Here is a 12118-nt window from a genome sequence, read left to right as displayed (position 1 = left end):
TCACCCCTCGTTTCCATTTCCATGCCCTACCTTACTTTATGCCCTTAGCAAAGCAGAAGTTTCCTGCCTTCAGCATCCACATTGAAACTGGTGTGATCTTTCTAAAATGCAACTCTGTCCAAGTCACTCTACTGCTTAAAATCCCTTGAAGTTCTCCGCAAGATGAAATCCACACTCTTGCAAATAGGAGCTAAGGGAAGGACCTCTCCATCCTTATTTCCTGCCCTGTCCCTCTCCTTCTCTCTCCATGCTCCTATTCTCTAGAAACAGTGATTAATTCACCCCCTTTGCCTAGAAAGCTGTTTGTGACCCTACTTGGTGCATTTATGCTTTATATTTTTAAATTTTATAAATGATCTTATCTATAAAGTCTTCAGAAGTTTTTGGACAATAAATTGTCCTCCATATTTTGTCCCATGGCCTCTGTACATGGTGTGGTGACACATGCCTGTAGTCCCAGCTACTCCGGAGGCTGAGGTAGCAGGATCTTTGAGCCCAAGAGTTACGGTCTGAGTGACAGAGTGAGACCCCATCCTCAAAGCAAACAACCAAAAAATACATCATCACATTTTTAATAAAAGTTTTTTTTAAAGGCTTTAAACCTAATTTTTTTGTTTTTTTATCATAAATTGTATACAGTCGTGTCATTTCATGATAGGGATACATTCTGAGAAATGTGTCATTAGTGGATTTTGTCATTGTTTGAACATGACAGCGTGCATTTACACAAACCTAGATGGCATAACCTACTACACACCTAGGCCCTATGGTGTAGCCTATTGCTCCTAGGCTACAAACCTGTGCAGAACGTTACTATACTGAATACTGTAGGCAACTGTAACACAGTGGTGAGGGTTTGTGTATCCAAACGTAGAAAAGGTACAGTAAAAATATGGTGTTATAATCTTATGGGAACACTGTTGTATATGCAGTCCATCATTGATCAGAATGCTTTTTGGTGCATGACTGTATTTGAATAATCTCGGGTGGAGACAAAGAATTTATTGCAATTTTAGTCTCCCTCATTCTCACCCAAACACTTCACCATTTTTTAAATCTGAGGCTCCAGGTCAAGTAATTATGTGGTTTATTCTCTCTTTCTTTCTGCTCTATGTCTATATAAACACACACATAACAGACACATATGTGAAACCATAAATCCCCAATGCTGGCATATCTCCCCCGAGGCCCCTTCCCTGTGTGACCCCTGCAGACTGATGACCAGGCCTCCAGGCAGGAGTCTAAAAGGGTCTTCCCAGAACATCTGATAAACCCAAGAAGAAAGACCTGTAGATAATAAAATTAGAGAGCATCAGACTGTCTAGATAAATCCTCTAATGTGAAGTGTTCATTTGACAATTCCTCCCACCTGCTTAGAGATACAAATCAATTTTTTAGTCTTAAACATGACCAGATCACCAAGAAGTCTCTCATTTCTGAGGAAAGTCTCTAAAATGAAAGAAAGACATCAAAATAAGCAAGCGGCAAAAGCAGGGAAAAAAAGCTAACATAAAGAATATATTAAAAACTTTATCAATATCCTCAAGAAATAAGAGAAGACATTGTACAGAATACTGTAAAATAGGAACATTCAGGAAACAAAAAAAAGAGCTTTTAGAAATTAAAAAGCTGTTAGCAATTGAAGAAGTCAGCTGAAGAACTGAAAGATAAAATAAGGAAATTTCCCAGAAAGTGCAGCAAAAAGGCAAAAGAGATAATGATTAGAGGAAAAATTCTTACTCTTTTTTTATTGAGCACATTTGAACACATTTCACATTTATTAATATGTGAAATAATAAAAAAATTTGACAAAAAATAATTTTTTCATTATCTGGTCTGGATTGGTCCCTGCGGGTAACACAAGAGTCGAGGACATGGTGGTGTGGAGTGTCTCAAAGGTGACTTTGACTTGAGGGTGACTAGACTGAAGACCAAAAGGAGATGGGTGGAAGGAGCCGCTAAGATCAGTTGCTGTCCCTGCAAGTTGTCTCAGATCACAGGACAGAGGCAGGCCACCTCACGGCCCTCTCCACAGTTACTTATTAAAAGCTTATTCCAGTTCCCCCTTGTGATGTGACGCCCGTAGCCATTAGTGCAAAAGGCTAAGACCCAGGCCAATTTTAATATGTGTCGTCACAGACTTTGTTCTTCAAAATCTTGTGTAATTTCCCACTGTCTCTGAACCTTAAGGACGATGAAAACAGTATGGGAACTGCTATCCATTGAAAATTGCTGATTTTTTAAAGTTAAAAAATGTCCTATGCCCTTTATATCCTCCTGACCCCTTTCTCAGTGTTCACAAATTTCTCTTGTCTCAGAATCCCTGCAATGACTATTGTTTATAACACCGACCTTTTCCTGAATTATATTCTTATTTGTCTTTTCTTCATGTTATGTTTCTTCAGTGGAATTGTGAGTTCATGAAGGGCAGCACATATCTTACGTTTCTAATTTGCCCTTTAGTTCCTACTACAGTGCATTGCAAAAGTACTACTGGCTTCCATCTCTTGAGTTCTCATAATAATATGGAGTACCAAGCTAAGCACTTCACAGCCATCTCACTGAACGTTTACAACGGCTATTATTATCTCCACTTTCCAGATGAGAAAACTGAGGCTTAGAGGGGTTAGTAACGAGGTCCCCAGACAGTGAATGGCAGAGCTGGGAACCAAAGCCACAGCTGGAGCTCCTAAGCACTGTGCTATTAGAACTGACTATTCATTTTCTTTTTCTTTCAGACAGAATAGTTTTCTTTCAGCTTTGGGAAGGTAAACTTGGGAATTTGTCACAAAAGGCAATGGCCGGTGCTATTCTGTTCATTTCTGCCTTTCCTAGTCTCTCTGCTTTCTATTATGATCACATCTTTTCTCTAACTGAAGGGGCCATGGCTGAGACAGTGAAAGAAATGAGGGAATGTTGGAGGATCTTGGGGAGATCCAGAATTCGGGGGTCTCTGGCAATAATCAATATGCTAATCACTTAACAATCCTCCAATAATTTAACAGCAAAATGTGCAGGGTCCTGGGATGAGTACTTTCTATTTCTGTGCCCCCTGTGGTGGGAAGCACAAAAGAATACTGTTGAAGGTTAGCAGGGGGCCTGGCAGAATCCCAGGTCCCTTCTGTCCCCATGCCCACACCCTTGTCTCAGGCCCCCTCGCCTGTCATTTCTCTAGAGAAAAGGGGTCAGGTCTCTCAGCGGTGGGGAATGTCCACCACTCTCGGTTAGGCTATGAAACCCACTGTCTCAAAGAAAGAGAAAGCATGGGAATTGCTGGGGAGAGGGGTGTTGTGGACAGGAATACAGAGAAGGGGCTGAAGGCTGATAAATGGGCAAAAATAATGAGTTGAGAAACTGGCTTGCTAGAAAATGGCCAGAATCTGTGAGAGTGAGGAAGGAGAGTCCCTGCTGAGAATGGGAGTGGGCATGAGAAGGAAGGGAGTTCCCACCAAGAGGAATGAATCGTGTACAGCCACCACCAGTCCCCTGGGATCTATCCCAGGCCATCCCCAAATTATTTTTCTTGTATTGACTTTAAAAATGTAATATTTTATACATGCAAAAGAATATATATTGTAAATATTATTGATACGTGTGATATTAATATATATATATCAGGTCATTTTTAAGTCGTTAGAATTTTCATGTCTAAATTAAAGTGTGGGAAGGCACGCAGTAGGTAAAACAGGCTCTATTCCTGGGTGAGCATGCAAGAAAGGGGAGAGAAATCTTTAACTGGGGTATGGGATGGATAATTTTTTCCCCTTTACTACTTGAAAGAGTACATTGCAGGTTAATAAAACAGTAACTTTTAAAAGAGTGAACAGCTTTTTGCAGTTTTCAGGGTTTATAGCCACATCCCCTCTGCAGTGGAGTTGGAACGATGCTGTAAGCTCAGGCCTTCCAGCAGGGAAACAGTTTTTCCTCCTGGTTGTAGTCTCAATTGATGTTAAAATAATAGAGCACTTTTTGCCTCAACTAACTCTTTTTTATTAGCTTGTATGGGAAGAAGTTAACTTAGCAAATGTTATTTGCAAAAATTAAATGACTCCAGCACTCTAAAGGCATCTTTCAAGAGAAATCTGCCTGAAAACAAGCCTGAGTAGGAAGCTGGTCCCACTGCCCTGGGTGGCAGCATCTCATGGGTGACATAACCCAGGTGCCTCTCACTCCTATTTATTGAATTTTTTTCCCTCGTTCTCTGGGACTTTTTGCCCCAGCCCAATGACAAGGTTGAAGGCACACATGAACCTGAGAACAAGAATGTCAGAAGTCTTCAGCCCAAATGTGAGCAGCAGAGATTTGGGAGACGAGGCAAGTGCATCACAGGCCCCTGTCGCAACCAGATAAAGAGCTTCTAAGCTGGAGGGGAGAGTTGGGGAAGGAATAAGGGTGTTAGATACCAGAATGGGGGGGGCTTGCAGCCCGCTCCGAGTTGAGCCAAATCCTTGGTGGGTTAGAGGATGGTGAGATAAACCACATAATTTGGAGTTTGCTCTGTAACTTGCTTTTGGTCTGGAATTCTCTCCTGCAGCAACATAATGGATAATGCAGTGCATTCAAATACAAATGCATCATTTGTTTTCTTTTTAGGTGGGAATTGTGGAAATAGAATTTATAAAGATCTCTATGTTTATAGGTCACAAACCATACAAACAGTCCATCTGTGTTTGAAGTTGCATATTCTACGAATCCTGACTATCGATAATAAGGACAAGAAACCATATGACTAACTATGCTCGAGATAAACTGTCTTTCTAGTCTCTCTATTGAAAATCATATAACAAAACCAAAACCAAAGAAGTATGAATCAAAAAAAAAAAAAGATGAGGAGAAAGTAGCACAGAGATATGGGAGGCAATTAATAAGAATTTTTGTTACTTTTCTGGATTTTATGCTTGCGGTATTTGTCAGCTCTGTAAAATTAATAATTTATTGTGAATAAATGTTCATGTTTGAGCCTAATTTTGTGTGTAATCTCATATTATGTTCTTTTTTTTAAAGAGGGCCTCCCAAACATTAACAGTTTAATCTGTCATCCCATGACACTGTATCTGCTCCTGATTCAGTTACAGAAAATAAAAGAATGGCAATCTTTGTATATTGAATTCATGTCTTAAAAATATACCCATGAACATCTCAATATACTAAATGGATGTTATTTTATTGTTAGTGGAAATAGTGTTTCAGTTAAAAACATTTTTTCCTAACAGTGCAGTTTCATTAAATGAAATGCAGTTTCATTAAATGAAATCAGTCGTTCTTTATGTGGAGACACAGAGAAAGCGATGTGCTCTAGACACAGACAGGAAGACATTTGAATCCCAGTGGGCCCACTGATCAGTGGGGAACTGTTCCTCCCTGAGCCTTGGTCCCCTCAATTCTGGGATGATATATAACAGGGACACCATCGTGCATTAGCCCCCACCAGGATCAGGCCTGTCTCTATCTCAGAATGTCGTGTCTGCAGACACAAAACACTTTCATGAATGGATATTTAATTTTGTCAAAAATTTTTTCTGCATCTGTTGAGATTATTCAACTAATATGGTGAATTGATTGACTTTTATAACATTAATTAAACCTTATATGACCGGGATAAGATCCACTTATTTATTGTGGTGTGTAATCCTTTTTATATATTGCTGGAATTGTTAATATTTTGTTAAGAATTTGTGTGTTGATGATCTTGAGGGATACTGGTCTGTAGGTTTCTTTTCTGTGTGATGTGTTTGGTTTTGATGTTAGTGGGAATGTCTCTAGAGTATGTAGGGCTCCAGGCCTTTGTCTATACAAACAATTTGATTAAAAACAAATTACAAAATTTGTGGGGCTATGTGAGGTCTAGTAAAGATTTAGAAAAACAGGTAGAGAAGAGGTACTTATGTATTTGTTTATTATGTGAGCAGTTAACATAAGGTTTCTCTGTAGTATCTACCTCTTCCTATATAGGATGATCTTTTCCAGTTCTTTAGCATGATTAGCATTATTTCTGGCTTATTTCCTATCTCCTATCTTGAGAAAATATAGCCGTGCTGTTATTACTAACTATGCTGGAACCTGTTTGCATTGAAACAACACAGATTTTCTTACCTTTGCCATTTGATTGATGTTGGTTACATCATTACTCATGATGCCATATCATCCATCCGCTGCCTGTGCTTATTAGCTTCCAGTGAGAGTAACTGTTATTACTGTGTTTATTGGTGATGGCCACAAATGCAGGTTTTACCAAGAGTCTGCAAGAACATGTGAATTATATTTCGTTTTCTGGTCATGTTAAATTTACTCTTTGGAATTTTATAGCATAGAGATAGAACTCTTTACACTGTAATCAGTGCATTTCTAAAATGTATTAATGATCTCTTTCAGTGTTGACCACCCTGCTCCCTTCTACATACAGCCACAAACAGGGAGGATAGATGAGGGGTCTGTGGGTAGAACAAGAACAGTGGGCAACACTGCAGTCAGAATGTAGATGGGTGAGAGTCCAGGCACAGGTCCAAACATGAGGCTCAAACCCATGCCTTGGCAGTGAATGTAGGCCAGAGAACTGAACTTGCTCTGGGTCTGCCGTAAGTGAGAGTCACTCCACATCAGCATTTCAGTATCATCCTGGAAGCCCAATCTTGCATAATCCTGCAAAAGCAATATTGTGCTACCAGAGGGAACAATGTGTTTGCCAGACCTCCCTCCTGGAACTGGAACCTTGCCATGGGATCCTGGGATGACCCCAGAGGTGTGAGTCCTCAAGTTTCTTGGGCATCTGATTGACACCATGTGCAACATAGAGGGTTAGAGAAAGAAGAATCTGGGACCATGAGGGTCCCAATCTAAGCTCAAGGCACCCCATCCAGATGGCATGGCGGCCTCAACAGAATCCATGCACCAGAAGGAGACATAGAACAACTTGAGGAAGACACTCTAAATGGGGTATCTGAGGTATAAGAGCCCCTAGCAGAGACCTGTTTGCTTGGGTCTAAGGGCAGTACTGGATATCAGTGTGATGTTGGCCTCATAGAATGAGCTAGGGAGTTCCCCTCTTTCCTCTATAGACTGTGTGGAATTGACATTAATTCTTCTTTAAATATTTGATAGAATTCACCAGTGACGCCATCAGTACCTGGAGTTATCTTTGTGGAAATTAAACTAGGAATTACAATTCTTCAATTTATATAGGATTACTCAGGTTTTCTATTTCTTCTTGAGTCCATTTTGGTAATTTTTGCTTTTCAATGAATTTGTCTATTTTATCTAAATTAAAATTATTGGCATAAAATAATTATAATGTTATCTTCTTACACTTTTAATGTCTATAGAATTTCTTGTGTAGTATAGGATTTTCTCTGTTTTATTTCTGATTTTGGTAAATATTTGTGTTTTTTTATTGATCATCTAGCTAGAAATAAATCAATTTTATTGATTATTTTCAAAGAAATGGATTTTGGTTTCATTGATTTTTCTCTATTATTTGACCATTTTCTATTTTATTCATTTTGCACTTATCCTTGTTAGTTCCTTCCTTCTTTGACTTCAAGTTTATCTTGATTTCTTTTTCTACCATCTTAAGTTGGAAGATTAGAGCATTGATTTTAGTTCTTCTTTTCTAAAATAAGCATCTACGAGTATACCTTTACTTCTAAGCATTGCTTTAGCTTCAGCACACAAATTTTGATATATTGAAATTTCAATTTCACTTAGTTCAATTTAATTCCATTGTAGTTGAAGAATATACTAGGTATGATTTCAGGCCTTTTAAATATTTTGAGACTTGCTTTATGGCTCAGTGTATGGTCTATCCTGATGTACACACAATGTACACTTGAAAAGAATGTGTATTCTGCAATTGTCAGGTGGAGTGTTCTATAAATGTCAACTAGATCAAGTTGGTTGATAGTGTTATTTAAGTTTTCTATATCCTTATCAATTTCTTCTAATTACTTTATCAATTACTGAGAAGGAAGCATTAAAATATCCAATTATAATTATGGATTTGTCTACTTCTCTTTTAAAACTATTAATTTTGCCTCATATATTTTGAAACTATTGTAAGGTATATGCACATTTAACAGTGTTATGTCTTCTTGATGAATTAATCCTTGTTATTATAACATGTTCTTCTTTATTTATGGTAATATGCTTTGTTGTAAAGTTTATTTTGTCTATTACTAATATAGCTATGACAACTTTCTTATGACTAGTGGTGTCTTGTATATATTTTCAATCCTTTTACTTTTAACCTGTATCTTTATTTTTAAAATAAATTTCTTGCAGGTAGAATATGGTTTGGTCTTGTCTTTTTACTCTGTCAGAAAATTCTTGCCTCTTATTGAAGAATTTAGGTTTATTTACATTTAATCTAATTATTGAATGACTGGGTGTAAATCTAAAATCTTATGATTTATTTTCTATTTATCCCATCTGTTCTATGTTTATCTTCCTTTTTTCTTGCTTTCCTTAGATTTTTATTAACTTTATTGAGAAATAATTTATGTACAATAAACTTTTTCATCTTAAAGTATACAATTTGATGAGTTTTGGCAGTTGTAAACTCACATGGAATCACCACCACAATCCAGATACATAACCTTTCAATAGTAATACAGTTTTAGTATTCCATTTTATCTTCACTATTAGTTTATTAGCTATACCTCCTTTTTTAGTAGTTGCTTTAAATGCATCCTTAATTTATTAACAGTTTACTTTCTTTTGTTTGTTTGTTTGTTTGTTTATTTTTGAGACAGAGTCTCACTCTGTTGCCCGGGCTAGAGTGCCGTGGTGTCAGCCTAGCTCACAGCAACCTCAAACTCCTGGGCTCAAGAAATCCTCCTGCCTCAGCCTCCCAGGTAGCTGGGACTACAGGCATGCGCCACCATGACTGGCTAATTTTTTCTATGTATTTTTAGCTGACCAGATCATTTCTTTCTATTTTTAGTAGAGACGGGGTCTTGCTCTTGCTCAGGCTGGTCTTGAACTCCTGACCTCGAGTGATCCACCCGCCTCGGCATCCCAGAGTGCTAGGATTATAGGCATGAGCCACCGCGCCCAGCCAACAGTTTACTTTCAAACAATGTTATACCAATTATGAATTATGTAAGAACCTTACAACTATATACTTTCATCTCCTTCTTCCTATCCTTTGTGGTATATATAAGTTTTCATACATTTTACTTCTACATACATTTTAAAACCCCACAACACATTGTTTTATTTTTGCTTTAAGCATTAACTATCTTTGAAAGAGTTTATAAAATGAAAAAATGACATATTTAAGTACAAATTTGCCGCTTTTAATGTTCTTCATTCTGTGCGAAGATCCAAGTTTCCATCTGTTATCATTTGCCTTCTGCCTGTAGTATAGGTTTGCTGACAATGGATTCTCTTAACTTTTGTTTGTCTGAAAAGAATCTTTCTTGTGCCTTAATTTTTGAAATATATTTCTATGGGTATGTAATTCTACCTTGACAGTTATTTTCTTTCAGCACTTTAAAGACATCATTCCATTGTCTTTGGGCTTACATAATTTCTGACAAGAAATCTATGATTACTCTTATTTTTTGTTCCTTTCTATATTATATGCCTTTTTTCTATGGATGCTTTTAAGAATTTCTCTTTATCATTTGTTTTCAGTAATATAATTGTTATTTCTCTTGATGTAGTTTCCTTTGTCTTTTTAAAGCTGCACAGGGTTTGTTGAACTTCTTAGATTTGTGGGCTTATAGTTTTGAACCAATTTGGAAAATTTTCTGCCATTATTTCTTCAAATTTTTTTTTCTGCTCTTTCTCTCCTGTTTTTATGGGTCTCCAATTACATACATATTAATCTTATCCCACAGATTACTGAGGCTGTGTGGATTTTTTTCATTCTTTTGTTCTCTGTGCATCAGTTTGGATAGTTCCTGTTGCAATGTCTTCACATTCACTGATGCTTTCCCCTTTGCAGTTTCTAATCGTCTGTCAATTCCATTCAGTGTAGTTTTCATATATAAAAGTGCTATCTGCATTTTTTATATCTTCCATTTGTCTCCAAGTTATGTTAATTTCTCTCTCTGCCTTCTTGACATATGGAGTATATTTATAATAGTTCTTTTAATGTTCTTGTCTGCTAATTTTATCTCTTTATCAATTCCAAGTCTGTTTCTATTTATTGATTTACCCCCTTGTTTTGGGGTCAAGTTATCCTGTATCTTGGCATGTCTATAAATTTTGATTGGATGCCAAGCATGGTAAATTTTATGTCTTGGGTGTTTTTTTTTTTTTCTTTTGGTCTTCCTTAAAGAGTATAGTGATTTATTCTGGCAGACAATTTTGTTATTGAGGATTAGTTTAATAATTTTGAAGCTTCTTTTAAAGCTTTTCAAAAGTAGATCTAGAGTAAACTTTACTCAAGATTGATGAGTTACACCTGACGCTTCTAGGTTCTTTACTGAATTCCCTGTGTGTTCAGTGAGGCCTCTTCATTCTGACTAGCGTGAACATGAGTGGTTCCTGGTCTTATGGGAACTCTTGGATTTATTCAGCTTACAGCACCTCAGCAATTTTTCTTTCCCCCAAATTGTAGAGTTTCACCCTGTTCATGTACAGATTGAGGTAGCCAAAGACTAGAGGGAATGCCATGCAAATTTCTGGAGATCTGTCTATTTATAGCTCCCTCAAATCTAGTACTCTGTCCCATGAATTCTGAACTCTGATCTCCCTGACTCAGTGAGGCCAACACACTTTGTTTGAGAGTCCTCCCAGTGCTATGATCTGGGAATTGCCTCTAGGCAGAAAGGCAGTGCTCACACTGGGCTGGCATAGTTCATTTCCCCTTCTTCAGAGATCATGGTCCTAAGCAGGTCTGTCAAGCAATGTCAGAAAATTATTTTTATTATATTTTACCAACCTTTTTAGTTATTTACAGTAGTGTGTGTCTGTGTGTATGTATGGTGATGACCCCATGAATACTTAATAGTGGGAAGCAAAAATTCCCCAGATACAATAAGCGTTAAACTTTGCCTCAGTATTTAAGAAAAAATGCTGCAGATTGCTAGACTCTGTTAAAAATGGCAAACGATTTATTCTTAAACACCCTCCTCTGGTCTCTACTACTTCTCATTCTCAGGAAACTTTTTATCCCAGAGTTTCATGTGAGTCTTGAAATCAACACAGTGATCTTCCAAATTATAACTTAATTAGTGCAAAGATTATCTTCTCAAGTAGAACTGGTTTAAATGGAAAACATTTCTCAGAGGCACGATGTTTTAAATTGGGGATCTGTCTTTGGAAAACCATTTTGCAGTATAAAAATTCCAAAGTTAATGATGACCATAATATGAAATGAATATTTTTTAAAAGTGATAAAGTGGTGATGAGGGGCACATGTATGCTTCCCTGGAACTGCCAACTAAAGTCCATAGTTCGGGATAAAACTTGCCAAATATCTCACCTTTTAAGTTCAGAGAAATGCCTTCTTGATGCCAACCCTACCCTGTGGGATTTACTAACAGAAAGCATTCAGCACAACCAGTTTCTTAAATTTCACCCCTTTGGTTTTTATAAAATAAGTGATACAGAGGAGGCAAGGCTATTAGGTTTTTGAAGGAAGCAGATTTCATGAAGTATTCACAAAGCCCTTTCCCTCCCCTTTATTTGGTGGAGAGCCTGGGAGGCAGGGAGCAAGGAAGTTTCAATTTGTTCCACCCTCTTCTGTTGAAATCTGTGTTTCCCAAGTTCCCTCCCACCCCAGGAAGCGCTGTGGGGCAGGGGTGGTGGGGAGTGTGCTGCTGAGCTGGCAGAGCATTTGGTGCTGCTGTTGGAGCTGTGAGAGAGTGCCCCCAGGACAGCAGGTCTTCCCACCCTTAGCCTGGCAAGGAGGGCTGAGTGCATGCCATGGAAGGTAGGTAGGGTTTGCCAGAAGTGGAGACTTTTGGGTGGATTGCTTGTTGCCCTGGTAATGGGGGAGAAGAGGACAGAGGCACTGTGCAGGGGTGGGGCTTTGTGAGCTCCCTAAAGGCCAACAGTTTCATCATAGCCACTCAAAAGCCATCGCCAGCACTTGATTCTAGTCCCTCTGTATTGGACTGGGAGGCAGACAAGGAACTTGCCACCTCCGATGTCATCGCTCTGTAAGCATAGG

The 12118-nt window shown here is 38.1% G+C and overlaps 1 long non-coding RNA gene across 1 annotated transcript in view; it reads left to right on the top strand.

Moving 5' to 3' along the window:
* The first annotated feature begins 11846 nt into the window (after positions 1–11846).
* Positions 11847–12118, top strand: part of LOC123633332 — a 46559-nt gene continuing 46287 nt past the window's right edge. The window contains exon 1 of the long non-coding RNA XR_006733577.1: positions 11847–11878. This is a non-coding gene — a long non-coding RNA (uncharacterized LOC123633332). The remainder of the gene's footprint in view (positions 11879–12118) is intronic.

Source organism: Lemur catta, chromosome 2, assembly GCF_020740605.2.
Source record: "Lemur catta isolate mLemCat1 chromosome 2, mLemCat1.pri, whole genome shotgun sequence".
Lineage (NCBI taxonomy): Eukaryota > Metazoa > Chordata > Mammalia > Primates > Lemuridae > Lemur > Lemur catta.
Note: the sequence above shows the minus strand (reverse complement) of the source record. Positions and strands in the feature narration are given on the sequence as shown.